At 48.7% G+C, this 16,374-nt stretch overlaps 1 protein-coding gene across 5 annotated transcripts in view; it reads left to right on the forward strand.

The window, feature by feature from the left end:
• The first annotated feature begins 1,389 nt into the window (after positions 1-1,389).
• The window catches only part of CNR2 (cannabinoid receptor 2), a 28,827-nt gene continuing 13,842 nt past the window's right edge, over positions 1,390-16,374 (forward strand). For all 5 annotated transcript variants that reach the window (XM_032301594.1, XM_032301596.1, XM_032301593.1 and 2 more), the window contains exons 1-2: positions 1,390-1,570; positions 7,116-7,343. The gene's annotated coding sequence lies outside the window, so the exon portion shown is untranslated. The remainder of the gene's footprint in view (positions 1,571-7,115; positions 7,344-16,374) is intronic.

The raw sequence follows: 16,374 nt of genomic DNA on the forward strand, positions 1-16,374 counted from the left end.
AAGATGTGGTATATATATATATAGACAATATATATCACATCTATATACTGTCTATATATATACCACATCTTCTTTATCCATTCATCAGACATTTGAGCTGTTCCCATAGTTTGGCTACTATAGATAATGCTGCTGTAAGTATCGGGGTGCTTGTATCCCTTTGAGTTAGTATTTTTGTATTCTTTGGGTAAACATCTCCTAGTGCAATTGATGAATCACATAGCAATTCTATTTTTAACTTTTTGAGGAACCTCCATACTGTTCTCCAGAGTGGCTGTACCAGGACTCTCATGCTTGTGTTTTCTCTCTCTCTCTCTCTCTTAAGCATAAATAAAATATTTTTTGAAAAATGAAAAATAAACAATACAGAAGACTTTTTTAAAAAATGTATTTGTCAGAGAGAGCACACAAAGCAGGGAGAGCAGCAGGAGGAGAGGGAAAAACAGACTTCCCACTGAGCAGGGAGCCCCCTATGGGACTCGATCCCAGGACCCGGGGATCATGACCTGAGCTGAAGGCAGAGCTTATCTGACTGAGCCACATAGCCATCCCAGTAGGGAAGACTTTACTGAATACTGCAATAGGGGAGAGACATGGGGCTCTACTCCCAGCATAGCCAGACAGCTGGGGATTCACTGCCAAGGAGCGAGGTAAAGGGTCAGTGGACAGAAAGTCACTCACAGAAGACCTCCACCATAGGGACACTCTAAGCCAACCTAACAGGGTTCTTGTTGAAGGCAGGCCAAGGACTTGGACATCAAAGGTGAGAGATGAGGAACTTAATGTGTTTCAGAGGTGGGTACGATTTAGCAGGATTCTTTGCTAAGACCTGGCTCAGACAGGATAGGGACCAAGGTCAAGGCTGACTTGGAAAAAGGGGCTCAGAGGAGCCCAGCTAAAGTTCCATCAGAGTCTTTGTCAGCAAAACATCTCTCTCTGTGTTTCCACTTGTCCCTGATATTTATATGATGCTTTCCAATTTTTGCGTATAAATGTTAGGTAGTATTAGTAGTTAGGAAAACCGAGACTTAAGGAAACCAAGTCCCTTGCCCAAGGTCACATAGCTGTTCTCAGGCAGAACTGGGAATAGAGGCCCAGGTCCATCTGTGTTTAGACCCCAGATGCCTATTATCCTGCTTCTCAAAAATCCAAACCCAGCGTTCTGTTACTGAAGATGCCCCAGAGGAGTCCTATCTTGGAACTGGGGTGCTACCCTGCCTATGCTTGAACAGTTGTCTGAGCCCGGTCATGAGCGCCCAGGCTATTAATGAATGCTTCAAGTCTCAGATCTGAGCTCACCCCAGCCCACAGTGTTATTTATAGCACATGGGCTGTTTACTGCTGGGGCTGAGCAGGCCACAAGGAGAAAGAACAGACTGAAATACTCCCTTGCAGGGGTTGGGCACCCAAACCCAAAGTTTGGCTCCAAAGTCCAGTTCTGTTGATCACCCCATAAGGTATCTCTTCAACTGTCCTCTCTCCTTTGTCCCCAGGGCCCCAGTGGGCGTGCTGAGTCCCTCAACAACTCTGGCCTGGATGCGAGGCAGCCTAGAGGGAAACACCGCGAAAGGTCAGTGATGGCCACCTCCTCCCTGCAGCATGTTCTGGGGGCAATTTTTGTATTTTCCTGAATTTCAAAAATGTCTTTCTTGAAAATTATTGCTTGTTCTGGGAGACCCTTGGGTGAGTTTAGTCTATTTTTTTTTTTTTAAGATTTTATTTATTTATTTGACAGACAGAGATCACAAGTAGGCAGAGAGGCAGGCAGAGAGAGACGAAGGGATGCAGGCTCCTCTGCTAAGCAGAGAGCCCCATGTGGGGCTCGATCCCAGGACCCTGAGATCATGACCTAGAGCTGAAGGCAGAGGCTTTAACCCACTGAGCCACCCAGGTGCCCCTGAGTTTAGTCTTAAGCAGACCCCTTCCGTCTGTAGCTCATCGTCATTGCACTCTGGGCAAGGCCCCTCTCCTGCATCAATTTACTAATGTACTGAATTTCTTTTCTCCCCTTTCCTCCCTCCCACACCACAGGTAGCCCCTCTGTGTTACCTCTTGGATCCCTAAGTCTCCTTGACTTTAATGTATCCTTGCAAACTATGCTGCACTGCTTTCTAGGAGTGGGTGTTCTTAATCTACAAAAATAGTAGATTAGATAGTAGAATAGATCCTCGCTCCCTGTCTCATTCAGGGTCTTCTCTTTTGTAATTGACATCTCCCTCTGTGGACATCCTCCATTACTGCTACTTACTTTCATAATCAGAGAAAAACCCTCACAGCTAACCAAGGCTGAGTCTGAGGGATTTCAAGGGGAGCTGGGGAGGGACGTGAAGTCACACGTTTCCATCTTCTGAAACACAAAGGCTATGCCTTGGAAAAGAGGAGGTACCCCTGTGGAGGGGATGTGTGGGTATACATCTAGAAGTTTCCAGCTATCCTCACTGGGAGGTGCAGGAAGGGGAAGCAAATGGGTCCCAAGGGAAATGCCAGAGCCTCACTCTATTCGATTACAAAATCAAGGAATTCCACTCCTTTTGAGAAGTCCTATAGTTTGGCCACTTGAGCCCATTCCCACAAGGAGCAGTGAGCAGAGCTGAGAGAGGCCAGGGCTCGACCGCCAGCCTTGGCTCTGAAGTTACAACCAGCTCTCCACCTGCCCCTGCACAAAGCTGTGTTTGCAATACTGGCCTTAAATTTTAGCAGATCCTTCAGCCTCTTCAAGGGTTTAAACACTGACCCCACCCCCCAACACCTTAAGAATTACATTCCAAGGATGCTAAAACCTGGCCTGCAGACTACTGCGACCTGTCTTAGCCACTGCAGACCACCTTAATTGATCAGAGACATTTTCCTACTGAGCTCATACTCAGCTTCAGAATTCTTCTCGACCCTATGGTCGGGTTAACACACCAGACTCGGCACTAAAGCTAAAATCTAACTGCCACTATGAGAAACCCAATCATCTCATCTTTTAGAGGAGACTAAGACCCAGTGAGGGGAAAGATCTTGCCCAAGGTCTGTGGAGCTTGAGGATAGCATTGCCTAAGGATTAACATGATGATGCTAACCAAGTCTTCTCCTGATTCCAATTTGCTTCCAAATAAAACTTGAGTGACTTCACCTAAGTCGACTTGGTCACAAAACTTTATTGAGCATGTACTAGGTGCCAGGCATGACAGCCAGGTGCAGAGGATACAGCAGTGACTATGATGTGCTGTGATGATGACTGTGACTGTGCTGTGATGGGGTGGACGGTCATCTGAAAGGGAAGGACAAGAACTATAATGTAAGACATGTTTACGACTGTGGGGCTTGACCTTGCCTGGGTAGTCAGGGAGGGCCTCCCAGGGGAGGCAATGGCACTGCAGCTGACATCTGAATGATGAATTAGGAGGGAAGCGATTTCTAGTTGAGGGAACAGCAAAAGACTCTGAGGATAGAGAAAGTAGGGCATCTTTGAGGAACTGAAATAAGGCCCCAGACCCCAGTGGCTCAAATCTAGAAGGGAGAGGGGAAGAGGCCTCACCCCTACCCCAAATCCCTACCTCCCACCCCTGCCCTGTTGAGCACCTCTTCATTTTTTTAACATGTGGATATCGTCTAATAATATCCAAGCCTTTTGCTCTTTTCTCTTAATATTATATTGTGAGCATTTTCCAAAGTGATTGTGATTTCTTTTAAAAAACTTCCTTTCTAACAGCTACATTACACTTCAGCACATCAATTACCATAATTTATTAAATAACACCTCTATTATTGGGTGCTTAGAATGCTTCCTGGTTCTCACTATCATAAATAATACCAAGGTAGCCATCTTTGATCACCTTTGATCATATGATTAATTTCTTAAAATAGATTTCTGCAAGTTAATTACTGTTTCAAATGCTATGAGCATGTTTAATATTCATGAGAGCAACGAAAGCTTTGTGCAGTGTTGTCTCACCTAATACCTGCGATCACCCTTTGAAGATTCTTAGGTGAGGAAGCTAAGGCTTGCAGGGGCGCATTTGACCCAGTTGTCACACAGGTGACAAGGGAGCTGGTTAAGAAACATGGACTGTGGGGTGCCTGGGTGGCTCAGTGGGTTAAAGCCTCTGCCTTCAGCTCAGGTCGTGGTCTCAGGGTCCTGGGATGGAGCCCCACATCGGGCTCTTTTCTTGGCGGGGAGCCTGCTTCCTCCTCTCTCCCTGCCTGTCTCTCTGACTACTTGTAATCTCTATCAAATAAAATCTTAAAAAAAAAAAAAAAAAAAAGAAACATAGACTGTGAGGCCCACCTGGTCTTGTCAAATCCGCATCTCTGGACTGTGAGCTCTTCCAGCCGTCCTGCTGATTCTGATGAAGTTAAAGTTTCAGAATCATCGGGTGCCTGGGTGGCTCAGTCGGTTAAAGTGTCTGACTTTGGCTCAGGTCATGATCCCGGGGTCCTGGGATCGAGCTTCTTCCTGGGGCTCCGCACTCAGCAGGAAGTCTGCTTCTCCCTCTAACCCTCCCCCCACTTATGCTTTTTCTCTCTCAAATAAATAAATAAAAATCTTTTTAAAAAAATTAACAGTAAGAAAAAATAAAGCTTGAGAAATATCCACCGTATTCAAGATCCTCATTTCCGGTTGAAAAAATTAAGACTGGAAAAAGAAAGTGCTTTGTCCCATGTAACATAGCTTCTGCCCAGGGCCAACAATGAAGCCTTGGTCTAGACCACTTCCAGAACCTGTACTCAAACCTCCATCCTACACTGGAAAACCCAGTGTCGGCTTCCTTTCTTTCAGGTCACACTCCCGCTAAATGTATGCGCGTGTCTGTCTCAGCACATGCTTGCTGATGTGCTATTGGTATGGGTTTTTTTCTTAGTTTGATAAGTGAGTCACCACAATTTAAATGTGCCGTATGCAACCCCCCAGAAGAGTACTTGTAGTAAAAGTTTGTAAAGATAACACAATCTTTTCCCATATAAAAATCACCACCAACATTTGTGTTTAGTAAATTAAAGTAACTGGACGTCAGGCCTTTAAAAGCTGAAATGAATAACAGTTTGGTCAAAACTTATCCCACAGGCTTGCAAGTGAACGCTGTTTTCACGTTCCTAGGTTAATTCAGGCACCAGCATCTGTATGGGAAACAGAGTCACCTAAAGGAGTCAGATGACCCAGATGTTAATGATTGCTTCCCCAGGGCCTGCTGGGAGAGATGCCATCTGAATACTTCTCCCTCGGTTGGGCGCTGGATACAGCCCTGCCTGAGGCCCAGCATGGGATTGATGCCTCCAGTAGATGGCAGAGTCTCACAGAACACGGGCTGGTGAGGCTGGCTGTCCCCACTGGAAAAACCAGCTGGAGAAGATCAGCTCCTGGGTCCTCCCCCTCCAGATGCACCCTCCCTCTCTGGGAAAAGAGAAAAGAGACTTCCTGTGTGGGTCCCATCAGCCCTGTGCAGGGTACCTGGGGAATCCAGGGATCCTGGACCAAGCCTGCAAGAAGGGCCTTTACCCACCGTCTCATCCGGGCCACCCAGGGTGTGTCCAAGGACCAACAACATCCCCTGGGAACCTGTTAGGAAGGCAGATTCTCAGACATCTCCCCCCCCAAGCCAACTTCAGCCGGGAGCCTAGGGTGGGAGGAGCAGCAATCTGTGTGTTAACAAGCCCTCTGGGTGATTCCAATGCATAAGGAAGTTATAGAAACACCAATTAACTCCAACTTCCTCATTTTAGGAATGGGGAAATACGGACTAGACAAAGGAAGTGAACCCACAGCCGGGCAGTGGCTGAGACCCCACTATTACCCAGATTCCTGATGTTTGCTCCCCCTTAGTCTTTGTTGTCTAGCATCCTCTGCCTCCACTCCCTGGAGGTCAGTAGAACCATCGCAGCTGTGCCATCTTCAGACGTTGCCAGATGTGCCCTCTGTGTAAGGTTGCTGGAGAAAATACAGAATGCTCAGTTAAATGTCAATTTCAGAGAAACAACAAATAACGTTTCAGCCTGTGTATGTCAGATACTGTCATCCCATATTTTTACTTGCTGAATCTGGCCGCTCTCTGCCTCAGGGGCAGAATCTCCCTTCCTGAGAACCATTGCCCCAGGTCCATTCCTTGGGGTCTGGGATGTGGGGGTCGTAAGTAAAAATATCGGATGAAATAATCAATAGCCATTCATTGGGGAGGGCAGGAACTTTATCAGACTCATCTCTGTACCCCTAGGAAGAAGTAGATTCTCATTTTACCTATCCGATAAACCATAAAACAGACTCTTAACTACAGAGGACACACTGTGGGTTGCTGGAGGGGACATGGGCGGGGATATGGGGTATGGGATATGGGTGATGGGTAGTCAGAGGGAACTCCTAATGATGAGCACTGGCGGTTCACCTGAAACTAATATGACACTGTAGGTTAACTAGCTAGAATTTAAGTAAAAACTTGAATCAATCAATCTTCTCCCTGAGAATAGGATGGAAAACCCTTTCTCAGTACCAGGTACCTGAATACTTACTAAGCCGGGGACTGGGCATTAGGGACACAATCCCTGCCTTCAGGCAGCCTGTGGCCTGGCAAATAGAAATGAAAAATGGGGTTGGTTTGGACTCACATAGCATTTTTGAAAAGATTTGACTTTGTGGTCAACATTCAAAAATTGGAAGCCATTTTTACATAAAAGTCAGGATTTCTACTCTCTCTTGGAAAATGGAGCACATATTCCAAATGCGTGGGACAACTGGCCCTTGGGTCTGCATTCCCATGCAGCAAGGCCAGGCCCTTGGTGAGAGAGGCCAGCTGCCGTTGACTGGGTCATGTGTCCCCGGCCCCCCAGGGCCCCCCACCACTCTCTGTCGTCCCATACCAGCACCCTTCACCCAGTTCTGTTATCTGGCAGGTGCCTATAGGCACTGGATTTCAAAGCTCTGATCTGATAGGCGGGAGGGATTGGAATGGAATGTCTTTCCAGGTGATCTGTGTAAGGCTGATGCCGTACCTCCATTTTGCAGAAGAAGAAACTAAGGTTTAGGAAGATTGAGTGAATTGCTCAAGGTCCTAACAGCTACGTTGGATTAGAGGACTCCAGGGCCTATACCTATGCCCCACCCTGACCAGGGTTCCTTGTGAGAAATAGCTCAATTACAGGGACAAAAAAGCTGTGGCACCGGGGACCCAGAGGGGAAGTGGTGACGAGGACGGAAGGCCAGACCTCCTCATGCTCACTCATCTGTGAGAAAGAGTAAAAGCAAGAGAAAGCCAACTTGGGTGGCTGAGAACAGGAGCTCTGACTGGGACCCAGGGCAGCTCCCAGACACACAACCACCAGGACTCCTCAGTGCCCGGCGGGGCCTGGAAGCTCAGCCACAGACCACAGTGAGTAACTTTCTGTTGTTGTTTTATTTGGGGGCCTCTTCCTCATTTCAGAGAACCTGTGTGTTTTGTGAAACCTGTGTTCCTCCTTTACCCCTTCCCCCCAGGGATGTCAGAAGCTGGGGGGGGGGGGTCTGTCCAGGGGCGAGAAACTGATCCCCTATGGGGAGGACTCCTAAGGTGTGTGAGGACCACTCACAGGAAGGCTCGGGGCTGTGCGGTCCTCACCCTTGGACAGGACCACGAATCAGCACTCACAGAAGGAGGTAGTCACCTATACGCTGACAGCCTGACTGGGGCGGCTCAAGAGTGTGTTAGCGCCACACTAGACCCCAGGGAGGCCAGGGGTCTGCAGCAAGCCAGCACCCAGGTGACTCTCAGCGCTGGTAACTCCACGGCCTCAGGAAAATCCGCCCCCTCCTTCCCACTCAGCTTGCTCTTCTGAGAGAGCAAGGGCCCAAGACCAGCACTCATGGGCCTGTGGGGAGGGCTGGCTGTGGCGACACTGGCTGAGAACCCCGGGATCAGCAAATGGCTTTAAGGTGGCAATTTGGATCGTCACACCATCTGCTGCTCCTGGGGAGCAGAGCTAAGGAGGAGGGGGCTGCAGGCTGTTTTTCCCTCGAATGGGTGGCAGGTAGACACCTTGAAGACACAAAGCCCAGGACTGAGGCAGAGAAGGGGCACAAAAGGAATTGGGGCAGACCCTGAGAGGCAGGACCCCAATGACGCTGGCCCTAGCATCAATTTCTACCAAAGAACCACTTCACCTTTTGGTGGGTTGAGAGCAGGTGGCTAAGGTGGGCAAAATGGTAGCATGGCTCAGCTGAGCAGAGCCCTCCAGTGTGTCTCCTGCCTTCCCTCCCCATCTTTGTTGCGCCTGTTACTCTTACCCTGAGCTCTCAGATGTACACGGAATGTTCTTTGAGTCTTTCTCATTAAAGCACCTTCAGTAGGACTCAGAGCTCTCACTCTACCAGACTGGTCAGAAAAGGAGTCTCAGTGTGTAGTTAGCTTCTCTGCCTTGCCAGCATTGCCCACCGAATCCTAGGGGCTCATACAGAGCACGGAACAAGGGAGGCACCTGGTCTTCATGCTGCCCTGGCTTCTCCTATGATGGATGCCTGTTGTCCAAAGGGGTTGGATCCCTGAAGTCCAGCCCTGCCTGCTTCCCTCATGTGCCTGGAGTCCAGATTCTTTGCCACGATTTGAAACCACTCTGCCTTGGGTTTAACCTTAGGATTAGGTTACCACCCAGTAACTTCACCTAGAGGCCCCACGATCTCCCCAAGACAGCAGAGCCCAGGATGTGAAAACTCAAGGGACCCGGGACCCGGGGACCACCTCTCCTGTGTCCTTGGCTTTGGATCACAGATAGAGGGTCTTCTCCCCACCCACCTGGGACCCCAGCTTCACCTTCTCACTGAACTCGGGCTTTCACAAAGAACAGAAAAAAGGGCTCTCTTCAGACAGTTTCTGCTTTCTACCTCAACCCCTGTAAAACGTCCCTTGGCTGGGAGACACCGAGGCTGCTTTTTGAAGGGAGACCAGCAGCTGTACCCAAGTCCTCCTCACTGATAGGTCAGGTGGCCTGGGATGAGCCGCATCACCCCCCCCCCTATTTTTTTTAAAGATTTTATTTATTTGAGAGAGAGAGAGCACAAATGAGGTGAGAGGCAGAGGGAGAAGCACACTCCCCTGCTGAGCAGGGAGCCAGATGGAGGGCTCGATCGCAGGACCCCAGGATCATGACCTGAGCCGAAGACAGACACTTAACTGACTGAGCCACCCAGGTGCCCCTCACGTCATCTTTCTAACCTGTAGTTTCTCCAGCTCCAAAAATGAAGCCCAACATTACCATCCTGCCTCAAAGGGAAGCTCATTTATTTTCTGAAGTTCATGTTTACGGAGTGTTCACTACGTGCGGTAGCTCTGTTAGCTCTGCTGCCTTCTCTTGCCCGGCGCTCACAGCAGCCCTGAGAGAGCTGCACCGTCAGCACCCACATCTGAGAGGTGAGAAACTGAAGCTCACGCAGGATTGAGACCTTGCCTAAGGTCATATAGCTGGTGGTAAATGGCAAAGCCAAGAGTCAAGCCCCGGGCTGTCTGAACACAAAACCGGCTCTATTGCCATAAGAACCAGCGAGGGACCCTGATACGGAGAGCTCCTTGAAAGCGCTGTGGTCCATCGCAGCCCCTAGGAACCATCAGCCCCCTTCCAGCTAAGCTCAGAAAAGAATTTAAGACCCATTATTCCCTGTTCCCTCCATCTCCTCGGGAGAGAGGGGGTCCACAGAGCATGGGGTGTGTCCTGCCCCACCCCCATGCAGTGAAGACCCCCAAAGGTCAAGGAAAGAAAAGGACAGATCAGTGGGGTAGACCAGAAGGGCAGGATCCTCCCCAGGGTCATTAGGGCCAAGTGTGGGAAAGAAGGTTGCTGGGATCCCATCCAAACTGGAAGCATGTTGGTGAGACCTCTGGGCAGAAATGGGTTGGGTCAGATGTCCTGTGGGCTTTGCTGCCTCTCATCTCCTCCCCCACCCGTTCCTATCCCTACAGGGGAGCCCCTCAGTCTTCTACTCACATAGTGAATCAGAGGCAGCCCCTCCCACCACAACTCCCCTCTCCCCTCTGCTCTTCTCTCCCTGGGGGTTTGGGGCCACCCCAAAGTTCCTCTGAGAACCACAGCTGCGTTCACGGTGTTGCCTCTGCTAGACAGCAGATCCGCACTCTGTGGGTCTTCGTGGATCTGTCTGGGTCCTGGGGGTATCTGACGGAGCTAAAAGCAGGGGACGGAGCCTGCTGAGAATCGGGAGGGGGTGCAAGGTATTTCACAGACCTTCTCCCAAGACTTCACATGAGTCCTATCTTAATGGTACCCGCTTGGCAGATGAGATCACCAACGCTCAGTCACAGCAGGTAAATGGCAGAGACAAGCCGCAAACCCAGATCTGTGTTTTCATTATTTTCCACCAGCTTTGCCTAACAGGAAGGGAGGTGTTCCAGAAGGCTCACACCATTAGAAGGTCATGGAGCTTGGTTCCATTTTTTTAAAAAATTAGTGAGTAATTATTTTGCTACTTAAAAGGTATTTTTCTCAGTGTGAGAGCTTCTTAAGATAAACACAAGATTCAAAAGCAGAAGTTAGCAGTGATCAAACAAATGATCTAATTTCTTCCAACCAGGATGTTTATCATTTGGCCATTGATATACAGTTTTAGGTTGATCTTTTTCTTCATCATTTATTATTTAATTTACACCCTTAATGAACCAGATTAAAGACATGATGCAAAAGGAACTCTGATGTCAGAAACACAAGGAAATAAGGAGAAGAAAGTTGATCTCTTCCCTGCAAATTTACCTCAAGCCTTAAATTGTGTTTATCTGATCACATTTCTTATATAGCTTACCAGGGAAATTACTGCACATCCCGAAATTCTGAAGAGTGTTAAAAAGAGAAGGGCGCCTGCGTGGCTCAGTGGGTTAAGTCTCTGCCTTCGGCTCAGGTCATGATCTCAGGGTCCTGGAATCAAGTCCCGCATCAGGCTCTCTGCTCAGCGGGGAGCCTGCTTCCCCATCTCTCTCTCTCTCTCTCTGCCTGCCTCTCTGCCTACTTGTGATCTCTGTCTGTCAAATAAATAAATAAAATTTTTTTAAAAAGAGAAAGAGAAAATAACATGTGCTCTGTCTTCGCCTGTGTCAGGCCTAAAGGCGGTCTCCACTTGCAGGAGACATGCAGGGAGACGCTTGCCAACAGGGACCCGAGATCTATTTTCTCTTGCTTAAGATTCTTCTAAAAAGGTCCAAATCAGCTGTCTAAGTGTCACATGTCAGAACTCAAACCCTCCAGTCCCGAAAGTGATTTCCCTTCTCTTGTTATATCTCAGCCTACTTTAATGTCCATTTGGTCCCCCAATAAAACATCACTTCAAAATGTGTTCACCCACCAGGCCATCTCTTCCATCCTGAGTGTACAGAGATCAAAAACAGGTGCCCCTTGGAAAGTGAAGAGAAGTCAGAATTGCTCTTCACACATCATGCATGTATTATAAATGGTTTAAAATAAATGCGAGGGAAAATTTTGAACCGATTCTCTTATTGAAAATAGTACATTTGACTTAAAATCACTTCCTTCTTCACGGGCCATACAAAATCAAGAAATGGCCCAACTGGGACGCCTGGGTGGCTCAGTTGGTTAAGCAGCTGCCTTCGGCTCAGGTCGTGATCCCAGCGTCCTGGGATCGAGTCCCACATCGGGCTCCTTGCTCGGCGGGGAGTCTGCTTCTCCCTCTGCCTCTGCCTGCCATTCTGTCTGCCTGTGTTCACGCTCTCTCTCTCTGACAAATACATAAAAAAAAAATAATAAAAATAAAAATAAATGGCTCAACTAATTCCCATTGGGGTTTCTAACATGATATATTACTGTGAAACAGTTCCTGAGTCGCAAGAGACTGGACACATTCCAGTCTGACCCCCTCATTCTATTTTATTTTACTCTTTCTGTTTGGGGCACGATCCTCAGAGAGCTCAGCACATAGACAAGAGACATAATGGTTAACATTTACTGAGGGTAGACTGAGTGCCAGCGAGGCACTGTGCTACGCATCTGCAATGTGCCGCCTTCTCCATTTACTCCTCACAATGGCCCTGAGTGGAGAAACTTTCATTATCCCCTTTTTACAGATGAGGACACTGAGGCTCCAGGAGGTGAGGCCATTTGCCCAAGAGACCACAGATCTAATAAGAGAGGCAGCAGCAGAACTCACAGCTATGACTTGGGGCTGCCTTTTAAACCTCTGTCTATATATTCCTCCTCTTTTTTTTTTTTTTTTTTTTTTAGATTTTATTTATTTATTTGACACAGAGAGAGCGAATGAGCAAGGGAGAGGCTGGGGGAGAGGGAGAAGCAAACTCCACACTGAGCACAGAGCTGGACACCGGGTTTGATCCCAGGACCCTCAGATCATGACCTGAGCAGAAGTCAGACACTGAACTGACTGAGCCACCCAGGTGCCCCTGTAAGTTTCCTTCTTAGCCTCACTAATTGATCCTTATCTGTTTATCACCTCCCTTTACGGAAGCAGGAGATGGAAACCCAGGTCTTCTTGCACGTTATGTACCAAGGGAATCAGTGCACTGGGTCTGATCCCAAATTCCAGGCCAGAAATGAGAACATGCCTTCCTCTTCACCACCCCAGGCCCCAAAGCAAGCAAATACGCACGTGCACATTATTCGCTCTATGACAAAGGGGTAGGCGGAGTGTGTGTGAACATCACCTCCCCCGATGTCTGGCCCGTCTCCGGCTTCTCCCCATCTCTCCATGGCCTGATGGCCCACTCCAGATTTAATTCACTCATCAGCCTGCATTCAGCTTCTCTGTGACCTCTAGCCACTCTGTCACCACCCAGACGTCAGTGGCCTCAAGCCTGTGCATCAACCCCCTCGCAGGTCCCAGTTTCCTCAATTATAAAATGGGACTACTTCCAGCGCCCTGGTTGGCTTGTCATGCAGAATATATGAGTTAATATGTCAAGTGCACAGAACGGTGTCCAGCACATGGTATACAACAAGCGCTCACTCAGTGTTACTTCCTATTACTGTCATGCTCACTGCTGTTTCAAGAACTGGCCTGCTCTGTCACCACTCCTACCTGCTGGGAGAACCAGTCCAAATCACAAACCCCACTGCGGCAACTAGAAAGAACCAGAATCAAAGTTAGGGTAGGGACCCTGCCCTTTAGGATCCGGGGAGCCAGGAAGAAGTCAAGGAGGCTGGGGGAACGGCTCATGATTCCCAGTGTCCGCCACGCGGGAATACAGCCTACTCTCTGCTGTATAGAGACGCCCCATAAAAAGTCCTCGTCATCATGGTTTTAAGGTCTTGTTTGCCCTACAAAGAGCACTTCATGGTCAGAAGGGGTGACCAGCCATCTCCAGGTATGATTTTAGCAATGCTCCCTAACTGGGGTGCCTGGGTGGCTTAGCCAGTTAAGTGTCTGCCTTTGGCTCAGGTGCTGAACTCAGGGTCCTGGGATCCAGCCCTGCACTGGGCTCTCTGCTCGGTGGGGAGTCTGCTTCTCCCTCTCTCTCTGCCCCCACCTCACCTCCCACTTGCACTCTCTTTCTCTCTCTCCCAAATAAATAAATAAATAATATCTTTAAACACACACACACACACACACACACACACACCACACCCTTCCCAATGACGGATAACCAAGCTTTCACGCGTAGCCGGCCACCCTCAGGGTCACGGAGATCCACGCGCTGTGATCAGTCATTTAGACTTTACAGTGAGTGACTGAGCCTTCAAACTTTTCTGTAGCAGGTTTTCTTTGAAAGAGAGGTAGAGGCCTTTTAATTCCTATTATAAAGATGAAGGAGAAGGGCAGAGAATGGGAGCCCTGAATCACAGGGGAGCTCCCTGTTGGGACAGAACTAAGACACACGTCACCAGACAGCCCATCCTGAGACCCTCTGAACCCTGGGATCTGGTGAGGCAGGAAGCAGGGGACCTTATGCTACTCACGGAATTTCAAGGAGCCCCACAGAAAGGATAGAGGTCCCCAGGAGAAGGCTGCAGAAGCCAGCTGAGCAACCGGGAGCAGAAGGTCTGATGATTACAGGTCTGAGCCTGGGTTCAAATTGGGCTCTGCCCTTCTGTAGGACCTCAGGCAAGTCACTTCGTCTCTATGTGCGTTGGTCGCCTTGTCTGCAAAACAGAGGCAAGGATAACCGCACGGCCTTCCCTTGCTTCTTGTGAGGATTAGCCAAGATCACAGGCAAAGCCATGCTTGGCACACAGCAAGTGGCGTGTATTAAGGTGCAGTCGCCCACGATCCCACCCTCCCCCGTTTACAGCAGGGTAGGTGAGGCTCTGAAAGGTTTGTCCTAAGTCCTCTCGCCATTGAGCCTTTGGGAATCACTTCCGAAATGCTAAGCCTGAGATGCCCTTCTTGCTGATACACACTCCATCGGCCTTCTTTCCCCCTGTAAAGAGATCCATTGTGTCTCCTTTGGAAATCTTGAAGAAGGTCACCCTCCTTCAGGATTTTCACAAGTATCGGCAAGAAGTCCTTCAACCAATTCATTCGGCAAATATTTACCGAGTAGCTACCATGTGCCAGGTTGGGTGCCAGGCACTTGAGACACAGTAGTGACCGAAACAGACAACGAACACCTGCTCTCTTGGCGCTGAGATCCTGGCAGCTAACGGAGGCGCTGGAGGCCCTGGCTGGAGCAAACAGTCCAGGGAGGAAAGGAGGAAAAGGAGAGGGAAGAGATTGTTGCCCAGAGTATGGGAAAGATGCCCCTCCCTCCAGGCCGGCCGCCAGCATCATGGCCTAGGACTGAGTTCTGACTCTGCCACCTGCAAGCTGCGCCACCTTGGCTAAATCCATCTAGCTAAGCCTCAGCTTCTCATCTTAAAACAGGGAAAGCAGTGCCTGGATAGTTTGGTGGATTCAGCGTCTGGCTCTTGATTTTGGCTCAGGTCATGATCGCAGGGTCACGAGATTAAGCCCTGTGTCAGGCTCTGTGCTGGAAATGGAGCCTGCTTGGGATTCTCTCCCTCCACCCCACCTCTTTGCCCCTCCTACCCACCTCTCCCTCTTAGAAAAACTTCCGGGGAGTGGATGAGACAATCTATCCAAAAGTGCGATTTACAAGATAAAGGAGACTATGTGGGTAAAATACCTCTTAGAGTGCCCGCCACAAAGGAAGTATGACAGGACAGTGAAGAATTCATTTTCTTCACCTACTTTAACCACAGTGACATATGGCCATGGGCTGAACGCAGAAGCAGAGATGAAAATCCAACTGCCCAGACCGTTAAGAGGTTCCCCCAAAGACATTCTCATGAGAAATATATTATCTCTATTAGCGTGTAATAGGTATCTTCAATACATTTTTTAAGTTTTCAAGTTTATCTTCTAATACAGTACATAGTAAAAGATGGAACCTACCTCAATGTGAGCCCTTTAGAATCTGGGTAACTTTTAGGAGGGTAAAGGGGTGCTGAGATGGCAGAGTTTGAGAACTGCTGCTCCAGGCTTTCCTGAGCTGGCTTTCTCACGCCAGCTCGTCTGCAACCTAACGGCCCCCCACCCCCGCCTCCACCGCATCCCTTGGGGTTAATTGCACAGCTTCCAAGCTGGAAGGACCCTTTGAGGTATCATCAAAAACCCAATGGTGATGCAGATGAGCAGACAGAGAAGAGGAGCTTTTGGTCTGAGGTTACCCAGCCTTCAGTTCCATCCGAGACTGGAACCTGTCTCCTTGGCCCAGGGCTCTTGTCTGGACTGCAGGTTGACAGGTGCTGACTTCCGTTTCCCAGCCTGGTTAATAATCCATCAGACTCCCCAGCACTCCCCCTTTCATTCCAAAACATTCCAAACACCAAAACATTCCAAACACCAAACATCCTGAATGGAAACATGATCTTTTCCCTCTGTTCTCCTAACACTGTCCCATCCCCCTTCATGACTCTCAGCCTTTCTCCTTGACCCCCTTCACCAGCCCAAGGGCATGACAGAGAAGCCATATCACTCTCATTCAGTGCCAGTTAGCAAAGAACTTGCGGAAGTCAGAAGAAAGCTGTAATATGCATACGTATTTTATATATATTGTCTGGCTACTGTATATTTTACATCTATATATATATATATATATATAAAATCTGCCATCAGTGGAGGGCTCACTGTGTTTCAGGCACCGTATTAAGCATGATGCTATCTCAATTAATTCTTGTGCCTCACCACCACCAATGAAGAGTGCGCTGTTTGTTTACTCCCATTTTACAGATGAGGAAAACAAGTGAATAAAGTAGTGACTTCATCTGAGGGCATAGAGCTAACGTTTGGTGGTGCCCGGACTGGAAGTCAGGTCTGTCTAACTCCAAAGCCCAAGAGCCTCACTGGCAAATCCTTGGGGGTGAGGAGATGAGGACTCCACCAGGTTGGTGGGGATAAGACTAAAATTTAGACCCACTAATGTAGCCAGGGAGGCATTACTGAATGAAATTGGTCAATAGAGG

This window comes from Mustela erminea, chromosome 10 (genome assembly GCF_009829155.1).
Source record: "Mustela erminea isolate mMusErm1 chromosome 10, mMusErm1.Pri, whole genome shotgun sequence".
NCBI lineage: Eukaryota > Metazoa > Chordata > Mammalia > Carnivora > Mustelidae > Mustela > Mustela erminea.